Source organism: Maylandia zebra, linkage group LG23 (assembly GCF_041146795.1).
Source record: "Maylandia zebra isolate NMK-2024a linkage group LG23, Mzebra_GT3a, whole genome shotgun sequence".
Lineage (NCBI taxonomy): Eukaryota > Metazoa > Chordata > Actinopteri > Cichliformes > Cichlidae > Maylandia > Maylandia zebra.
This window is the reverse complement of record NC_135188.1, coordinates 11,186,245-11,207,632: the sequence shown is the minus strand read 5'-3', so window position 1 is coordinate 11,207,632 and position 21,388 is coordinate 11,186,245. Positions and strand designations below refer to the sequence as shown.

General features: G+C 42.4%; 1 long non-coding RNA gene across 3 annotated transcripts; it reads right to left on the bottom strand.

Annotated features, from left to right (window-relative positions):
* Positions 1–9,482: 9,482 nt before the first annotated feature.
* LOC143415153 (uncharacterized) lies at positions 9,483–11,599 on the bottom strand. Of its 3 annotated transcripts, none has more exons than XR_013095771.1 (3): positions 10,922–11,476; positions 10,179–10,343; positions 9,483–10,101 (listed from the first exon to the last, which is right to left on the bottom strand). It is a non-coding gene; the product is annotated as an uncharacterized LOC143415153 (long non-coding RNA). The 3 variants fall into 3 exon arrangements; XR_013095772.1 differs by having other exon boundaries at positions 11,049–11,475; XR_013095770.1 differs by having other exon boundaries at positions 10,179–11,599.
* Between the last annotated feature and the right edge of the window lie 9,789 nt (positions 11,600–21,388).

Genomic DNA, 21,388 nt, shown 5'->3' with positions numbered 1-21,388 from the left:
AAGAAAGACCTACCACAAAGCGGAAAAGTTATCATATCACCGTCTGGGCCGGGAGCTTTCCGAGCATTCAGACTCTTAAACTGCTTCCTCGCATCTGCTTCATGAATATGAAGGGTTGTGGTGGGAGGAGGTGGTGTGAAATCCTCTTTTGTGTGGGGTGAGGAGGGGGGTGTTGTAAAAGTCCCCAAGAGCAATGATGAGAGAGTCCGGGAATGTCCGCTCCATGTGCAGTATCTGCTCCGCGAGTGCGCACTGAGCTGCCTGCGCATCCGCATCTGGCGGGATGTAAACAGCGGCCAAGATGAATGAAGCAAACTCCCGCGGAGAATAAAACGGTTTGCAGTGAATAAAAAGGTATTCCAGAGAGGAAGAGCAGTGCTGAGCAATCACTGTTACATCTGTGCACCAGCCACTATTAATGTAGAAGCAGACACGTCCACCTGTGGTCTTACCAGAGAGAGAGGCCTGCCGGTCCGCGCGCAGCAGATGAAAGCCCTCCAGCTTGAGCGCGCTGTCCGGGATGTCCTCACAGAGCCACGACTCCGTAAAACACAAGACACAGGAGGAGGCAACGTCTCTGTTCATGCTTCTCATCAGGGCCAGCTCGTCCATCTCATTCCTGAGTGAGCGTACGTTGGAAAGGAAGATCCCAGGAAGAGCAGTTCGCAGTCCGCGTCTCCTCAGACGCACGAGTGCGCCGGCTCGCTTTCCTCGCTTTCGGCGTCTCACTTTCCTGATCAGAGTCTGCAGTAAATCTGCCGCAGATGCGACAAATATTGGAAGTAAATCCACAGGTGTTGTAGTCCTGTAGTTAAGAAGCTCTTCTCTAGTGTAAGAATATCCAGAGGAGTGCCCAGACACAGAAGTTATGCACAAAAACAAAACAGAAGTAACGCACTGAAGCACCGGGGCATCCATACGCGGCGGCGCCATCTTGGAACAAGGGACTTGGCTTTGAAAGGTAGAGTGTTAATTACTAAAGCTGAAGGGATATCCCGATGAACATATGCTGCTCTCTCCTTACATCTGGATAAGAAAAGTAGTAAAGATATTGACCGTATGCTCTTTAATTTTATATGGAAAAACCGTACGCACTATATTAGAAAAACTGTTGTGATGAATAAGTACGAATCAGGTGGGCTTAACGTCTTAGACTTTTCTACTTTAAATAACACTTTCAAAATTAATTGGGCCAAACATTTTCTTAAAACCCTACCTCTATCTGGAACTTTATACCATACCACATTTTCTCTCGTTTTGGTGGCTTTACTTTTATTTGAAATTGTAATTACAATGTTGAGAAAGTCCCTGTAAAGCTTTCATCCTTCCATAAGCAGGTCCTCTTAGCGTGGACCCTCATTTATAAACACAACTTCTCACCTCACAAATACCTTATCTGGAACAACAGAGATATTTTATAGAAAAATAAATCACTTTTCCTGGAAACTTGGCTCCAAAATGGGATCCTATTGGTGGCTCAGCTGGTTAGTAAAGAGGGACAACTACTTACTTACAACGACTTTATTGCACTATATAATTTTCCAATCAGTGTTCCAGATATCAAGCGGAAGACAGTCTGGATGGTCCCCCATAAATATTTGATTGTAAATAAGGTGAAAGAAGTCTCTTTTAAAATTCGACATACATGTTATCCAGCCAGTCACTACATGGTCAAATTTAAAAGGGACATAAATACTAATTGTACTTTCTGTGGGGATCATCCAGAAACGGTGACACATCTTTTTTGGTACTGTTCTTTTACACAGAGATTCTGGAAGGAATTTAGCAGCTTTGTTATTGTCCATATTTTAAGGGAGTTTTCTTTACGATGGGAAAATGTTTTATTCTGTTTCTTTAAGTTCCCCAAGAAGTATGAGAAATGTTTTTTATGATAAATTTCTTAATACTTTTAGCTAAATTTTTTATCCATAAATGTAAGTTTACTAACAAAACACCATATTTCTGTCATTATTTTAAGGATGTGCACATGCACATACAATCAATATCAGACTGCACCAACAAAAAGGCTCTCACAACAATATATGTATGCGAATTTTTGCGTGTATTCTTATAATTGTTACCTTTTTCTTTCACCCTTGGCTTTTTGTGTTCATGTTCTGTTGTATACTTCATCTGTTCGTATGTTGTATACTCATTGTTTGTTAAATAAAGTTTAAAAAAAAAGACACGCTTTGTTTAGACCCCCAAAATCCTTTCCACGCCCACCCCCGTGACATCACGCTCCAAAGCCCTGTTACGTCACAGAACGTGGTGATGTCATAGTGACAGTCCTTTCATCCTTTGATGTTCAAGTCTATAAATAGAGGACAGCTGTCAAAGGGAATTCATTAAGCTATCGTTTTGTTGGAGTGATACAGCACATAAAAAAGCAGAAATGAGTTCGAAAGCTAACAAAGACAGAAATGTTAATTTCTCGAAAACAATGGTTAAAAAAAGTGAAAAAGAAAAAGAAACATATGCCAGACAGTTCGAGCAAAGACTGCAGCCAATGATCGACGAGGTTGAAAAGCTCAAAACTGAGCTTGACTACTTCAAAAACCTGCATACAGTCAATAAGAAACGGATCGAGGATCTAACAAAAGAAAACAATGAACTTTTGCAGAATAATAAGCTGCTGGGTTCGGTCTTGGATGACAGGACAAACATCGCAGACAGGTTGGACTCGATAAAAGATGACCACGAAGCTCTGGTAAAGTTCCGCGCAGAGACGGAGAAAACTCTGGCTGAGCTTAAAGAAAAACACGAGGACGAAGTCCAAGTCCTGCAAGGACTGCTGGAAACAGAGAAAGAAAAGGTGGCACGTCAGCAATTTCACAACAGCCAAGTTGTTGAATTATTATTGAAACGCCACAAAGAGGAAAAAAATAAGATGCAGCAGTTTTACCAGGAAAATACTAAAAAACTGGAAAACAAAGCAAATGCTGCAGACAGGAAGTTAGAAGAGGTGATCAACATGTATGACTCCAAAATAGAAAAGCTGCAGACGGCAGTAAAAAATAGTAGAGGTGTGACCGTCAATGCGGTTAAGGAACGCGAGGAAGAACGTCAATCCTCGCAGTGTTGGATTGACGGTGTTTTGTTTCATAATACAAAGTTACAAGACGAAAATGAAATTATGGTTAAAAACATGAAAGAATTAACAGAGGAGAAAGATCAAATGGGCAAAGTGATAGACGACCAAAAGGCCCAGAATATGGCGATCAAGCAGAAATGCCAGAGTAATATTAGAGCTCTGGCCTTGGAAAAGAAAATGAAGGCTATGCTTGAAGACGAAGTTGATTCTTTGAAAAAGAAAATTGAAGACATCAAAAAGGCCCTAAGCACAGAGCAGGAAAACCACAGAAAGACAGCAGTGGACCGGCACAAAGTAAAAGCGGCACACAATCAGGCACTGGCTGAAAAGGTGGCGCTGGAAGAGAAACTGCGCTCCACAAAAAAGCAACGGGAAAGATTTATATCCAAAGTGAATTGGCTGGAGAAGAAAGAGCGCTACTTCCAAGAGGAATTGTGCCAGTGCGTTTTGTCCTTTGAAAAGGCATTTCCACATGCCTTGAGAGGAAAAGAAAAGGTGGAATTTAGGGATATGTTCCACAACTTAAAAAAGAAATACGTAGACGGAGTGGAAGGCACCCCCTTTGTTGGAACAACGGAGTTTCTTGAAAAACAGCTGAACTGTCTACGTATCAGATGCAAGGATCTAGATGCAGCTTTACTAGATAAAACACGGGAGCTGGAATCATTTAAAAAGCAGTACAATGACATGGTAAAGTCTTCCGAGTACGCTTTATTCCGACAAAGAGAGGAGCTCATTGGACCAGTGAACCAGATTATCCAAAAGGCTGCCAATGAAGAAAAGGAGATAGGTCATCTAAAATCTAGAGTGAAAGACGCTCAACTCCAGCTTAAATTAGAAAAACAGAAAGGACAAAAGCTGGCATCGTTGGACCATAGAAGCATGATGGGGAGATGTTCTGAGGAGACTCCGTCTCAGATTAATCCTCGTCCACTTCCAGGGAAAACTACATTTATTCAGGTACGTCCAAGACACCCTGGCAGAAGTGCAGGTATGGCTTCCCCAGTGAATCCTCCTGTAGAGTCTCCATCAACACCACCTTTCCTCAATTCTGATGATGGATTACCACCAGTTGATTGTTAAAAATTAACTGCTAAAATAGGCCATTAGAAGTATACTTCATCTTGTCTCCCTATATCATGGGTGGGCATTCTCAGTCCACGAGGGCCGGTGTCCCTGCAGGTTTTAGATCTCACCTTGGCTCAACACACCTGAATCACATGATTAGTTCGTTACCAGGCCTCTGGAGAACTTCAGGACATGTTGAGGAGCTAATTTAGCCGTTTAAATCAGCTGTGTTGGTTCGAGGACACATCTAAAACCTGCAGGGACACCGGCCCTCGTGGACTGAGATTGCCCACCCACCCCCAACCGGTCGCAGCAGATGGCCGCCCCTTCTTGAGCCTGGTTCTGCCGGAGGTTTCTTCCTAAAGGGAGTTTTTCCTCCCCACTGTCGCCCAGTGCTTGCTCAAAGGGGATCATTGGATTGTTGGGGTTTTCTGGCTTTTACTGTAGTGTTTTCACCTTACAGTATAAAGCAGCTTGAGGAGACTGTTGTTTTGCCATGATGCAATATAGTATTAAATATGACTACATTTTAAAAAACATCTATTATAGCATCAAAGTAAAACAAAAAAACTAAATGAAATGAATCAAAATGTCTAATCTGGCAAAACAAGAAAAGAAAAAAGGTTTCACCTTTAAATAAAAATCCAAATCACAAACACATTCTGATTTTTGTTGTGTGTGTTTTTTTGTGTGTGTTGTCACGTATAAAATCTTTGCACTCTGTCTCGGTGTCTGCCCGGCCGGCTCCGCAAGGCTACATATGTTTATTGTGTTGCTGCTTTCTTCCACTCGTCATTCTGCCTGGGCGGAGCTCAGGCCCACGCACCTGTCTGCAATTACGCTGCAACGTGTCCTGTCTGTATGGAGACTGAGAGCTGCCAGAGTAATGATGTAGATACAGGCCTCTTTCTCCTTCTGCTGCTGTTCATGCTTTTATTCCATTGATGTTGCTATCATTTGTAAATATATTTATTTGCTCTTATTTTATCAATTTACTGTCGTTCATGTATTTAATCTTCTTTGTATTTAAATATGATTTTTTTTTAAGTAATGCCGCGAGATGGACAGTTAAATAAAGGTTTCATTGAATTAAAAAAAAGATTTAAAGATGACTGGTGGCGGAAGCAGAGCACAGACTGTCTGTGAGAATCTATCGCCATCGTGTGGTGCAGAGATATATTGCCATTGAATTTAGACAACGAAAGCTTGGCTCACAGAGCAGCTGCAACACGAACAAAAAACATTAAATAGCAACATGATATATTATATTATATTATATTATATTATATTATATTATATTATATTATATTATATTATATTATATTATATTATATTTATAGCTGTCGAAATTAACGCGTTAATTGTGATAATTAAATTTTGGAATTAATTACGTTAGAATATTTAACTATTTAGCGCAACACGCAGATAAGTCGCTCCCATAATTCCACTTGATTTGTTTACCGCGCCACTGAAAATGGAGAAGCAGGAAGCGGATGGCCTTCTGGATGGGGAATTTAAATACAAGAAGAACATAGATGGGACAATAAACAAACGCGTTGTAATTTGCACTCACTGTAGTAAAGAGTTTCAATTTCACCGTTCAAATTCGACCTTAAAATACCACCTTAATGCCAAACACGCGTTTGTCGGGGCAGCAGCTTCACCCGGCCTGCGTCAGACCACTCTTAGTGAACGCAGGTCACTCGGTAAGTCTTCTTTGGACAAACTGACCGACAATATAGCCAAATGGATAGCAAAGGACTGCAGACCGCTAAGCATTGTGGAGGACAAGGGCTTTGCGGATGTTTTAAAGGTTGCATCTCAGGACGCGTCCTACAAGCCCCCAGCGAGAAGCACAATAACAATTCGAATCCACGAACTGTATGAAACGGAGAAAAAGAAAAAAGAAGAGGCTTTAGTTCACACAGAATGCGTGGCTCTGACAGGAGACCACTGGACATCATTGAGTAATGACAATTACCTGGGAGTTACTGCGCATTTAATCACTGAAGCCTGGGGTCTGACATCCTTTGCGCTGACTATAATGAAAACGGAAGAGCGGCACTTTGCGGAGGCTTGTGCAGAGCAGTTCCAGACTGTTGCTCGCAGGTGGAGAATTGAGGAGAAGGTGACAACAGTAGGCACGGACAGTGCGCGCAATATGATCGCCGCGGCTCGCATCATGCCATTCAATCACATGCCGTGTACCGCGCACATTCTACAGAGATGCATCACAGTGAGTCTCGCAGACAGTGGCTTTGTCACTGCGCTGGCCAAATGCCGCAAAATTGTTGGCCATTTTAAGCACAGCCCAGCAAACACAGCAGAGCTGAACGCAGAGCAGGTGTCACTGGGGCGCAAGCAGGAGCCGTTGGCCCAGGACGTGCCTACGCGCTGGAACTCCACGCTGGAGATGGTGAAGCGCTTGATCCGCAACCAAACTGCAGTAACCGCGACTCTGGATAAACAAAAGCATAAACTTGTCCTCCTGACGCCTCCAGAGTGGGACAAACTCCAGAGACTGGAGACACTTCTAGAGCCCTGCAGGTGAGCCTGTCATTGTGACCATAATTGTAGGTTTAGATCAAACATACATCTTAAATCAGTTTTGTTATTATGAAAATGTCTTATTTAAAAAATAAATGAAATCAAATATTTTATTAATATTACCTAGTATTAAAAAGCTTTTTTTAATTTGCTGTCTTATCTGTGTGTGTGTAAATGGCCTGCATTTGTATAGCGCTTTTCTAGTCCATAGGACCCCAAAGCGCTTTACACTACATTCAGTCATTCACCCATTCACACACTGGCGATGGCAAGCTACATTGTAGCCACAGCTGCCCTGGGGCGCACTGACAGAGGCGAGCCTGCCGGACACAGGCGCCACCGGGCCCTCTGACCACCACCAGTAGGCAAACACGGGGTTAGTATCTTGCCCAAGGATATTTGGCATGCAGCCAGGAGGCAGCCTGGGATCGAACCACCGACCTTCTGATTAGTGGCTGACCTGCTCTGCCACCTGAGCTACAGCCACCCCATGTGTGTATGTGTGTATTCCACTGCACATATCTGCAGACTGAACTGCTGGGAGGAGAGGCCTACGTCTCCTGCTCTGTAGTTCTACCAGCCTTCTGCCACCTGCGCCGTGTCATGGAAGTAACTGATGAGGACCCTGCATATGTGGTGAGGTTTAAAGAGAAGTTTAAGGAAGACCTTGCTTCCCGCCAGGAACATACCAACTATGCATGGCTCCAGATCGCAACTGCACTGGACCCACGTTTTAAAGACCTACGCAGTGTGCCCAAGACTGACAGAGAAGCAGTGTGGACCACACTGGCAGGCATGCTGCATGAAGACTCTCCTAGAAGATCACACACTGCAGAAGAAGGTCCAGCCAAGAAGAGGCTGAGCCTGCTGCAGATGGACTCTGACTCTGAGTCAGAGGAGGAGGTACAGCAGGACAGAGCCATACAGCGCTACAGAGCAGAGCCCTGCACTGCCTTAGAGGACTGTCCCTTACAGTGGTGGGCAGCTCATGCAGGAGCCCACAGCCAGCTGGCCCGCCTTGCTCGCAGATACCTGGCCACTCCTGCCTCCACATTTTGCCTGTTGAATTAGGCCTATGTTCTGTGAACTTGAAGATGTATATGGATAAAACAATGTGCTAGATTTAAACGGGTGGAAAACATTCAGTAAAAATCCCTCACAATTATTTGAAGCCCTGTTCTGCTTGTACTGCTTGTACTCACAATTAATAATAAATAAAACAAACAAGTGTGTTAAAAACCACTATCTGTCCCGATTTTTACACATATATACACACATATACACATATATTTCGAGTTGCGATTAATAAATTTTTAGGCTGTGATTAATTCGCTTCCAGCACAACACCCAGCCTACGTCAGACCACGCTGAGTGAACGCAGGCCACTCAGCGTGGTCTTAGCATTAAATAACACTAACAAGTGTGTAAAAATCCGCTATCTGTCCGTATGTTTGCACACATTTTGGTCATATTTCGAGTTGTGATTAATCATGATTAATTAATTTTTAGGCTGTGATTAATCTGATTAAAATTTTTAATCATTTGACAGCCCTAATTATATTATATTATATTATATTATATTATATTATATTATATTATAGTGCAAACAGTGCAGGCTTCAGCTCTGGGGAACAAGCTGTTCCTCAGTTTGGGTGGATTCCGTCACTCACAGCGTTGTTAGCCCTCTTGTGCGCGCAGACTGCAACCCCCCCACTGTGCTTTGCCCTGATATCTGCAGTGTGAGGTTGGATCGCTCATTCTCATCCTCACACTGATGCCACTTATTTCGGTCTTTGTTTGACATAAAAGGGCATATTTGTCACTTTATTGCAACTATATTTGCACTCTTGAGCTCCTTCATTCACTGACTGATCATAAAGTTATTACTTGCGTTATGTATTCATCCGTTTGAACATAATTAATGAAGCCACATGTAATCACTAAAATTTGTATTTTGGGTACAATAAGAGAGTTTCAGATGGAATGCTGTTTTGTTTAAATTTCACCAACTTGCTGATGCCCACGGTTGTGAGTGCGGCTTCTTGCTGTACATGGGTGGATGGTTGTAAATCACATCACAGATGCCAAAAACCTCTCAAACCAAGCCCCCTTGCCGGTGATGCTGTGCGCAACCTCGTGACGGAGTCAAGCATATTCAAAACACCCCCTCACCTCCCGTGTCAAACTCAAATGTCAGCCTATTTCATGTGTCACTTTTGGAGCAGTTGCCATCCCGACGAGCCATGGAGAAGTTCGTGTTTGTGTTATTTTACTTATTTGGTGTTCTGGTGTGTTTGGGCACCGGTCAGCACCATCGTGTTGAGCACGTGTTGGACCGTGGACACACCGGATTCAGTGGGAGAATAACGGTCAGGTGTACAGTTTACTGAGCACTGGGACTCAGTATCGTTTACCAGCACAGACACGGAGACGCGCTCAGCTTCTATTGAGAGCAAACAACCAAGTGAACCCTCCGGCTGCGTCCAGTAGACGAGACACACCGTCTGGGCTGGGAGCTTTCCGAGCATTCAGACTCTTAAACTGCTTCAAGAAATGGTTCTTTGGGGCACCTTTAATGGTTTTTCAAAGAACCTTTTTAAAAATGGTTCTTTAAAGAACCATTTTTAAAAAGGTCCTTCAAATGGTTCTTTAAAAGAACCATTTTAAAGAACCTTTTTTGAGTGGTTCTTTAAAAAAAACCATTTTAAATCTTTCAAAATAAAATGCATCATAAATTGAATTTGAGTAGGGTAAAATAAATACGAGCACAGCATAGACATATATTAATGGTTTATTGTCATTTTGTAGTTACCAAAAGACAAAAAGGCATTTTAACCCTCAGCACAACATCACTACTAATACATGTCACATATTAGTGTTTTAAAAAGTAATAATTAAATATATTGGCTATACTATAAATAAATATATATATAAATACTATATCTACAGATAACACAACAAATAATACATGTATTGTTTAATTAATAAAACATCAGAAAGTGATAAAACACATTAGAAATAGCAATAGCTTCATAACAGACCAATAAATCAACACATTTTCATCAGCAGATATTTGCATGTTCAGTAAAAACATTTCAACAACAAGTTTATGATTAAAATGATCAATGAACTTCAGCCTTACGCTATGTAATGTACTTTTCATGTTGTACTCATGGTCCTTTGTTAGTCCAGTTTAGGACAATGTCTCTGACGTATGTTTCATATCAAATATATGTCATATCAAAACAAGCCCACACCTGCAGTTGTTTCAGTTTTTCACTGGTGTTTCCTGTCAGCTGGTCAACCTCACTCAGGCGGACATCCATATCAGCCAACCAAATGACAAGTTCCTCCCTTTGTGCTTCAAATCCCTCCCACTCTGAGACAAGGAGCTGAAAGAGAGAGAAAAGAGTCAATTATAAAGAAGAGAGAAAAGTGAAACCCTCCTCAGAAGGTCTGACTCGCATACCTGCAGTTGACCTGTGATGGACTCCAGTTTGGCGTTCACGTCATCCCTCGTCGATGCCAACAGCCGAGTCTGCAGGGTGCCCTGGAAGAGCTGAGTTAATGTTCGACTCCTCCTGGTCAGGCTCTCCAGCTGGATGACCCGAGGTCTCCCCTCTCGCCGCTGCCTCTGAACGCACAAACACAAATTGCATCTGAAGCAGGAGGTGCAGATTTTTTTTGCTATTCTTTTCTAAATCCAGGCTTGATCACGTGAAGGTATTTGGAAAATTGTTTTGGCCAGTGGACGACTGTTGTCTTGCAGAAAGTCAAACCAAACATATGCGATACACAATCAATTCACAAGAACACATTGTAAAAAATAAGTCCAGTTCTTGCCTGATTTCAAGTGAAAGCTGCATCAAAACAGGGTAAAATGAGTGTTTGCAGCAAATGTGAGCACAAAGCCTCACTTTGTACAAGCCTGCTATTACAGTTCTCCTCTATGCAGACGACTTTCCTGTTTTCAAGGCACAACTTGGATCTGCTGTACGAATCTTATGGATACACACTAAATGAAATAATAGTGTGCATGACTCCAGATTCTGATCCCTCATCCTAATATGGTCCCAACATAGCAACAGCAATAATGCAAATGTTGAGGCTTCAAAATACAAAGTCCATAAACCAATGGCTGACATGGGTTTTATCATAAGGGTGATAAATATACAGATTTCAGACTGTCTTAGAGATTTGATGTTCATTTACCTGCAGATGCACTATACCTGCTCCATGGTTTTTCACAACATTTTGCATATCACTATTTAATACAGGAAGTACGTGAACTAAAACATGTCATCGTTCTTTGTGAGAGGACCATATTAATGAAACAAACCTCAATGACATCATAGGGATCCAGGGCTCGCAAAATCGCTAGCCCGACGTCCCGGGGCTAGTGATATTTCCAGTCGGGCTACCAAAATCTATCTCAGCCCTGCCCGTCGGGCTATCATAGGAAGTCAACTTTCTTTCGCAAATGTAGCTGAGTAATTAGCTGAGTCCTCATCAAAGAACAGTGCTCTTTAATGAATGCAGCACATAACTTTACATCGTAGAGGTAACAGGGAGACATATCGAGTTATCAGATAGCCGTCTTAACTATATTCTAACTCTACAATTTCCCGACTGCACTTTCCTCTTATTTCACGACACCACCCTCTAGTGGTGCAATATGGTATAGTCAGACAGGACACAACATCACTCACTAGCTTACTCTTCAAACGTGACACGTGAAATCTCCCGCAGCAAGCTTAAACGTGCTAGAGGTTGACTGCGCAGAGAATTTTAAAAAAAATCTCTGGCATGTGTAAAGACAGATGGATTTACGCAGGTATTTTAGTTCTGCTGAGCCAAAAAAGACAGGTCAGGATGAAGAAGGGACAGGCAAAGAAAGACCTACCACAAAGCGGAAAAGTTATCATATCACCGTCTGGGCCGGGAGCTTTCCGAGCATTCAGACTCTTAAACTGCTTCCTCGCATCTGCTTCATGAATATGAAGGGTTGTGGTGGGAGGAGGTGGTGTGAAATCCTCTTTTGTGTGGGGTGAGGAGGGGGGTGTTGTAAAAGTCCCCAAGAGCAATGATGAGAGAGTCCGGGAATGTCCGCTCCATGTGCAGTATCTGCTCCGCGAGTGCGCACTGAGCTGCCTGCGCATCCGCATCTGGCGGGATGTAAACAGCGGCCAAGATGAATGAAGCAAACTCCCGCGGAGAATAAAACGGTTTGCAGTGAATAAAAAGGTATTCCAGAGAGGAAGAGCAGTGCTGAGCAATCACTGTTACATCTGTGCACCAGCCACTATTAATGTAGAAGCAGACACGTCCACCTGTGGTCTTACCAGAGAGAGAGGCCTGCCGGTCCGCGCGCAGCAGATGAAAGCCCTCCAGCTTGAGCGCGCTGTCCGGGATGTCCTCACAGAGCCACGACTCCGTAAAACACAAGACACAGGAGGAGGCAACGTCTCTGTTCATGCTTCTCATCAGGGCCAGCTCGTCCATCTCATTCCTGAGTGAGCGTACGTTGGAAAGGAAGATCCCAGGAAGAGCAGTTCGCAGTCCGCGTCTCCTCAGACGCACGAGTGCGCCGGCTCGCTTTCCTCGCTTTCGGCGTCTCACTTTCCTGATCAGAGTCTGCAGTAAATCTGCCGCAGATGCGACAAATATTGGAAGTAAATCCACAGGTGTTGTAGTCCTGTAGTTAAGAAGCTCTTCTCTAGTGTAAGAATATCCAGAGGAGTGCCCAGACACAGAAGTTATGCACAAAAACAAAACAGAAGTAACGCACTGAAGCACCGGGGCATCCATACGCGGCGGCGCCATCTTGGAACAAGGGACTTGGCTTTGAAAGGTAGAGTGTTAATTACTAAAGCTGAAGGGATATCCCGATGAACATATGCTGCTCTCTCCTTACATCTGGATAAGAAAAGTAGTAAAGATATTGACCGTATGCTCTTTAATTTTATATGGAAAAACCGTACGCACTATATTAGAAAAACTGTTGTGATGAATAAGTACGAATCAGGTGGGCTTAACGTCTTAGACTTTTCTACTTTAAATAACACTTTCAAAATTAATTGGGCCAAACATTTTCTTAAAACCCTACCTCTATCTGGAACTTTATACCATACCACATTTTCTCTCGTTTTGGTGGCTTTACTTTTATTTGAAATTGTAATTACAATGTTGAGAAAGTCCCTGTAAAGCTTTCATCCTTCCATAAGCAGGTCCTCTTAGCGTGGACCCTCATTTATAAACACAACTTCTCACCTCACAAATACCTTATCTGGAACAACAGAGATATTTTATAGAAAAATAAATCACTTTTCCTGGAAACTTGGCTCCAAAATGGGATCCTATTGGTGGCTCAGCTGGTTAGTAAAGAGGGACAACTACTTACTTACAACGACTTTATTGCACTATATAATTTTCCAATCAGTGTTCCAGATATCAAGCGGAAGACAGTCTGGATGGTCCCCCATAAATATTTGATTGTAAATAAGGTGAAAGAAGTCTCTTTTAAAATTCGACATACATGTTATCCAGCCAGTCACTACATGGTCAAATTTAAAAGGGACATAAATACTAATTGTACTTTCTGTGGGGATCATCCAGAAACGGTGACACATCTTTTTTGGTACTGTTCTTTTACACAGAGATTCTGGAAGGAATTTAGCAGCTTTGTTATTGTCCATATTTTAAGGGAGTTTTCTTTACGATGGGAAAATGTTTTATTCTGTTTCTTTAAGTTCCCCAAGAAGTATGAGAAATGTTTTTTATGATAAATTTCTTAATACTTTTAGCTAAATTTTTTATCCATAAATGTAAGTTTACTAACAAAACACCATATTTCTGTCATTATTTTAAGGATGTGCACATGCACATACAATCAATATCAGACTGCACCAACAAAAAGGCTCTCACAACAATATATGTATGCGAATTTTTGCGTGTATTCTTATAATTGTTACCTTTTTCTTTCACCCTTGGCTTTTTGTGTTCATGTTCTGTTGTATACTTCATCTGTTCGTATGTTGTATACTCATTGTTTGTTAAATAAAGTTTAAAAAAAAAGACACGCTTTGTTTAGACCCCCAAAATCCTTTCCACGCCCACCCCCGTGACATCACGCTCCAAAGCCCTGTTACGTCACAGAACGTGGTGATGTCATAGTGACAGTCCTTTCATCCTTTGATGTTCAAGTCTATAAATAGAGGACAGCTGTCAAAGGGAATTCATTAAGCTATCGTTTTGTTGGAGTGATACAGCACATAAAAAAGCAGAAATGAGTTCGAAAGCTAACAAAGACAGAAATGTTAATTTCTCGAAAACAATGGTTAAAAAAAGTGAAAAAGAAAAAGAAACATATGCCAGACAGTTCGAGCAAAGACTGCAGCCAATGATCGACGAGGTTGAAAAGCTCAAAACTGAGCTTGACTACTTCAAAAACCTGCATACAGTCAATAAGAAACGGATCGAGGATCTAACAAAAGAAAACAATGAACTTTTGCAGAATAATAAGCTGCTGGGTTCGGTCTTGGATGACAGGACAAACATCGCAGACAGGTTGGACTCGATAAAAGATGACCACGAAGCTCTGGTAAAGTTCCGCGCAGAGACGGAGAAAACTCTGGCTGAGCTTAAAGAAAAACACGAGGACGAAGTCCAAGTCCTGCAAGGACTGCTGGAAACAGAGAAAGAAAAGGTGGCACGTCAGCAATTTCACAACAGCCAAGTTGTTGAATTATTATTGAAACGCCACAAAGAGGAAAAAAATAAGATGCAGCAGTTTTACCAGGAAAATACTAAAAAACTGGAAAACAAAGCAAATGCTGCAGACAGGAAGTTAGAAGAGGTGATCAACATGTATGACTCCAAAATAGAAAAGCTGCAGACGGCAGTAAAAAATAGTAGAGGTGTGACCGTCAATGCGGTTAAGGAACGCGAGGAAGAACGTCAATCCTCGCAGTGTTGGATTGACGGTGTTTTGTTTCATAATACAAAGTTACAAGACGAAAATGAAATTATGGTTAAAAACATGAAAGAATTAACAGAGGAGAAAGATCAAATGGGCAAAGTGATAGACGACCAAAAGGCCCAGAATATGGCGATCAAGCAGAAATGCCAGAGTAATATTAGAGCTCTGGCCTTGGAAAAGAAAATGAAGGCTATGCTTGAAGACGAAGTTGATTCTTTGAAAAAGAAAATTGAAGACATCAAAAAGGCCCTAAGCACAGAGCAGGAAAACCACAGAAAGACAGCAGTGGACCGGCACAAAGTAAAAGCGGCACACAATCAGGCACTGGCTGAAAAGGTGGCGCTGGAAGAGAAACTGCGCTCCACAAAAAAGCAACGGGAAAGATTTATATCCAAAGTGAATTGGCTGGAGAAGAAAGAGCGCTACTTCCAAGAGGAATTGTGCCAGTGCGTTTTGTCCTTTGAAAAGGCATTTCCACATGCCTTGAGAGGAAAAGAAAAGGTGGAATTTAGGGATATGTTCCACAACTTAAAAAAGAAATACGTAGACGGAGTGGAAGGCACCCCCTTTGTTGGAACAACGGAGTTTCTTGAAAAACAGCTGAACTGTCTACGTATCAGATGCAAGGATCTAGATGCAGCTTTACTAGATAAAACACGGGAGCTGGAATCATTTAAAAAGCAGTACAATGACATGGTAAAGTCTTCCGAGTACGCTTTATTCCGACAAAGAGAGGAGCTCATTGGACCAGTGAACCAGATTATCCAAAAGGCTGCCAATGAAGAAAAGGAGATAGGTCATCTAAAATCTAGAGTGAAAGACGCTCAACTCCAGCTTAAATTAGAAAAACAGAAAGGACAAAAGCTGGCATCGTTGGACCATAGAAGCATGATGGGGAGATGTTCTGAGGAGACTCCGTCTCAGATTAATCCTCGTCCACTTCCAGGGAAAACTACATTTATTCAGGTACGTCCAAGACACCCTGGCAGAAGTGCAGGTATGGCTTCCCCAGTGAATCCTCCTGTAGAGTCTCCATCAACACCACCTTTCCTCAATTCTGATGATGGATTACCACCAGTTGATTGTTAAAAATTAACTGCTAAAATAGGCCATTAGAAGTATACTTCATCTTGTCTCCCTATATCATGGGTGGGCATTCTCAGTCCACGAGGGCCGGTGTCCCTGCAGGTTTTAGATCTCACCTTGGCTCAACACACCTGAATCACATGATTAGTTCGTTACCAGGCCTCTGGAGAACTTCAGGACATGTTGAGGAGCTAATTTAGCCGTTTAAATCAGCTGTGTTGGTTCGAGGACACATCTAAAACCTGCAGGGACACCGGCCCTCGTGGACTGAGATTGCCCACCCACCCCCAACCGGTCGCAGCAGATGGCCGCCCCTTCTTGAGCCTGGTTCTGCCGGAGGTTTCTTCCTAAAGGGAGTTTTTCCTCCCCACTGTCGCCCAGTGCTTGCTCAAAGGGGATCATTGGATTGTTGGGGTTTTCTGGCTTTTACTGTAGTGTTTTCACCTTACAGTATAAAGCAGCTTGAGGAGACTGTTGTTTTGCCATGATGCAATATAGTATTAAATATGACTACATTTTAAAAAACATCTATTATAGCATCAAAGTAAAACAAAAAAACTAAATGAAATGAATCAAAATGTCTAATCTGGCAAAACAAGAAAAGAAAAAAGGTTTCACCTTTAAATAAAAATCCAAATCACAAACACATTCTGATTTTTGTTGTGTGTGTTTTTTTGTGTGTGTTGTCACGTATAAAATCTTTGCACTCTGTCTCGGTGTCTGCCCGGCCGGCTCCGCAAGGCTACATATGTTTATTGTGTTGCTGCTTTCTTCCACTCGTCATTCTGCCTGGGCGGAGCTCAGGCCCACGCACCTGTCTGCAATTACGCTGCAACGTGTCCTGTCTGTATGGAGACTGAGAGCTGCCAGAGTAATGATGTAGATACAGGCCTCTTTCTCCTTCTGCTGCTGTTCATGCTTTTATTCCATTGATGTTGCTATCATTTGTAAATATATTTATTTGCTCTTATTTTATCAATTTACTGTCGTTCATGTATTTAATCTTCTTTGTATTTAAATATGATTTTTTTTTAAGTAATGCCGCGAGATGGACAGTTAAATAAAGGTTTCATTGAATTAAAAAAAAGATTTAAAGATGACTGGTGGCGGAAGCAGAGCACAGACTGTCTGTGAGAATCTATCGCCATCGTGTGGTGCAGAGATATATTGCCATTGAATTTAGACAACGAAAGCTTGGCTCACAGAGCAGCTGCAACACGAACAAAAAACATTAAATAGCAACATGATATATTATATTATATTATATTATATTATATTATATTATATTATATTATATTATATTATATTATATTTATAGCTGTCGAAATTAACGCGTTAATTGTGATAATTAAATTTTGGAATTAATTACGTTAGAATATTTAACTATTTAGCGCAACACGCAGATAAGTCGCTCCCATAATTCCACTTGATTTGTTTACCGCGCCACTGAAAATGGAGAAGCAGGAAGCGGATGGCCTTCTGGATGGGGAATTTAAATACAAGAAGAACATAGATGGGACAATAAACAAACGCGTTGTAATTTGCACTCACTGTAGTAAAGAGTTTCAATTTCACCGTTCAAATTCGACCTTAAAATACCACCTTAATGCCAAACACGCGTTTGTCGGGGCAGCAGCTTCACCCGGCCTGCGTCAGACCACTCTTAGTGAACGCAGGTCACTCGGTAAGTCTTCTTTGGACAAACTGACCGACAATATAGCCAAATGGATAGCAAAGGACTGCAGACCGCTAAGCATTGTGGAGGACAAGGGCTTTGCGGATGTTTTAAAGGTTGCATCTCAGGACGCGTCCTACAAGCCCCCAGCGAGAAGCACAATAACAATTCGAATCCACGAACTGTATGAAACGGAGAAAAAGAAAAAAGAAGAGGCTTTAGTTCACACAGAATGCGTGGCTCTGACAGGAGACCACTGGACATCATTGAGTAATGACAATTACCTGGGAGTTACTGCGCATTTAATCACTGAAGCCTGGGGTCTGACATCCTTTGCGCTGACTATAATGAAAACGGAAGAGCGGCACTTTGCGGAGGCTTGTGCAGAGCAGTTCCAGACTGTTGCTCGCAGGTGGAGAATTGAGGAGAAGGTGACAACAGTAGGCACGGACAGTGCGCGCAATATGATCGCCGCGGCTCGCATCATGCCATTCAATCACATGCCGTGTACCGCGCACATTCTACAGAGATGCATCACAGTGAGTCTCGCAGACAGTGGCTTTGTCACTGCGCTGGCCAAATGCCGCAAAATTGTTGGCCATTTTAAGCACAGCCCAGCAAACACAGCAGAGCTGAACGCAGAGCAGGTGTCACTGGGGCGCAAGCAGGAGCCGTTGGCCCAGGACGTGCCTACGCGCTGGAACTCCACGCTGGAGATGGTGAAGCGCTTGATCCGCAACCAAACTGCAGTAACCGCGACTCTGGATAAACAAAAGCATAAACTTGTCCTCCTGACGCCTCCAGAGTGGGACAAACTCCAGAGACTGGAGACACTTCTAGAGCCCTGCAGGTGAGCCTGTCATTGTGACCATAATTGTAGGTTTAGATCAAACATACATCTTAAATCAGTTTTGTTATTATGAAAATGTCTTATTTAAAAAATAAATGAAATCAAATATTTTATTAATATTACCTAGTATTAAAAAGCTTTTTTTAATTTGCTGTCTTATCTCTGTGTGTGTGTGTGTGTGTGTGTGTAAATGGCCTGCATTTGTATAGCGCTTTTCTAGTCCATAGGACCCCAAAGCGCTTTACACTACATTCAGTCATTCACCCATTCACACACTGGCGATGGCAAGCTACATTGTAGCCACAGCTGCCCTGGGGCGCACTGACAGAGGCGAGCCTGCCGGACACAGGCGCCACCGGGCCCTCTGACCACCACCAGTAGGCAAACACGGGGTTAGTATCTTGCCCAAGGATATTTGGCATGCAGCCAGGAGGCAGCCTGGGATCGAACCACCGACCTTCTGATTAGTGGCTGACCTGCTCTGCCACCTGAGCTACAGCCACCCCATGTGTGTATGTGTGTATTCCACTGCACATATCTGCAGACTGAACTGCTGGGAGGAGAGGCCTACGTCTCCTGCTCTGTAGTTCTACCAGCCTTCTGCCACCTGCGCCGTGTCATGGAAGTAACTGATGAGGACCCTGCATATGTGGTGAGGTTTAAAGAGAAGTTTAAGGAAGACCTTGCTTCCCGCCAGGAACATACCAACTATGCATGGCTCCAGATCGCAACTGCACTGGACCCACGTTTTAAAGACCTACGCAGTGTGCCCAAGACTGACAGAGAAGCAGTGTGGACCACACTGGCAGGCATGCTGCATGAAGACTCTCCTAGAAGATCACACACTGCAGAAGAAGGTCCAGCCAAGAAGAGGCTGAGCCTGCTGCAGATGGACTCTGACTCTGAGTCAGAGGAGGAGGTACAGCAGGACAGAGCCATACAGCGCTACAGAGCAGAGCCCTGCACTGCCTTAGAGGACTGTCCCTTACAGTGGTGGGCAGCTCATGCAGGAGCCCACAGCCAGCTGGCCCGCCTTGCTCGCAGATACCTGGCCACTCCTGCCTCCACATTTTGCCTGTTGAATTAGGCCTATGTTCTGTGAACTTGAAGATGTATATGGATAAAACAATGTGCTAGATTTAAACGGGTGGAAAACATTCAGTAAAAATCCCTCACAATTATTTGAAGCCCTGTTCTGCTTGTACTGCTTGTACTCACAATTAATAATAAATAAAACAAACAAGTGTGTTAAAAACCACTATCTGTCCCGATTTTTACACATATATACACACATATACACATATATTTCGAGTTGCGATTAATAAATTTTTAGGCTGTGATTAATTCGCTTCCAGCACAACACCCAGCCTACGTCAGACCACGCTGAGTGAACGCAGGCCACTCAGCGTGGTCTTAGCATTAAATAACACTAACAAGTGTGTAAAAATCCGCTATCTGTCCGTATGTTTGCACACATTTTGGTCATATTTCGAGTTGTGATTAATCATGATTAATTAATTTTTAGGCTGTGATTAATCTGATTAAAATTTTTAATCATTTGACAGCCCTAATTATATTATATTATATTATATTATATTATATTATATTATATTATATTATAGTGCAAACAGTGCAGGCTTCAGCTCTGGGGAACAAGCTGTTCCTCAGTTTGGGTGGATTCCGTCACTCACAGCGTTGTTAGCCCTCTTGTGCGCGCAGACTGCAACCCCCCCACTGTGCTTTGCCCTGATATCTGCAGTGTGAGGTTGGATCGCTCATTCTCATCCTCACACTGATGCCACTTATTTCGGTCTTTGTTTGACATAAAAGGGCATATTTGTCACTTTATTGCAACTATATTTGCACTCTTGAGCTCCTTCATTCACTGACTGATCATAAAGTTATTACTTGCGTTATGTATTCATCCGTTTGAACATAATTAATGAAGCCACATGTAATCACTAAAATTTGTATTTTGGGTACAATAAGAGAGTTTCAGATGGAATGCTGTTTTGTTTTGTTTAAATTTCACCAACTTGCTGATGCCCACGGTTGTGAGTGCGGCTTCTTGCTGTACATGGGTGGATGGTTGTAAATCACATCACAGATGCCAAAAACCTCTCAAACCAAGCCCCCTTGCCGGTGATGCTGTGCGCAACCTCGTGACGGAGTCAAGCATATTCAAAACACCCCCTCACCTCCCGTGTCAAACTCAAATGTCAGCCTATTTCATGTGTCACTTTTGGAGCAGTTGCCATCCCGACGAGCCATGGAGAAGTTCGTGTTTGTGTTATTTTACTTATTTGGTGTTCTGGTGTGTTTGGGCACCGGTCAGCACCATCGTGTTGAGCACGTGTTGGACCGTGGACACACCGGATTCAGTGGGAGAATAACGGTCAGGTGTACAGTTTACTGAGCACTGGGACTCAGTATCGTTTACCAGCACAGACACGGAGACGCGCTCAGCTTCTATTGAGAGCAAACAACCAAGTGAACCCTCCGGCTGCGTCCAGTAGACGAGACACACCGTCTGGGCCGGGAGCTTTCCGAGCATTCAGACTCTTAAACTGCTTCAAGAAATGGTTCTTTGGGGCACCTTTAATGGTTTTTCAAAGAACCTTTTTAAAAATGGTTCTTTAAAGAACCATTTTTAAAAAGGTCCTTCAAATGGTTCTTTAAAAGAACCATTTTAAAGAACCTTTTTTGAGTGGTTCTTTAAAAAAAACATTTTAAATCTTTCAAAATAAAATGCATCATAAATTGAATTTGAGTAGGGTAAAATAAATACGAGCACAGCATAGACATATATTAATGGTTTATTGTCATTTTGTAGTTACCAAAAGACAAAAAGGCATTTTAACCCTCAGCACAACATCACTACTAATACATGTCACATATTAGTGTTTTAAAAAGTAATAATTAAATATATTGGCTATACTATAAATAAATATATATATAAATACTATATCTACAGATAACACAACAAATAATACATGTATTGTTTAATTAATAAAACATCAGAAAGTGATAAAACACATTAGAAATAGCAATAGCTTCATAACAGACCAATAAATCAACACATTTTCATCA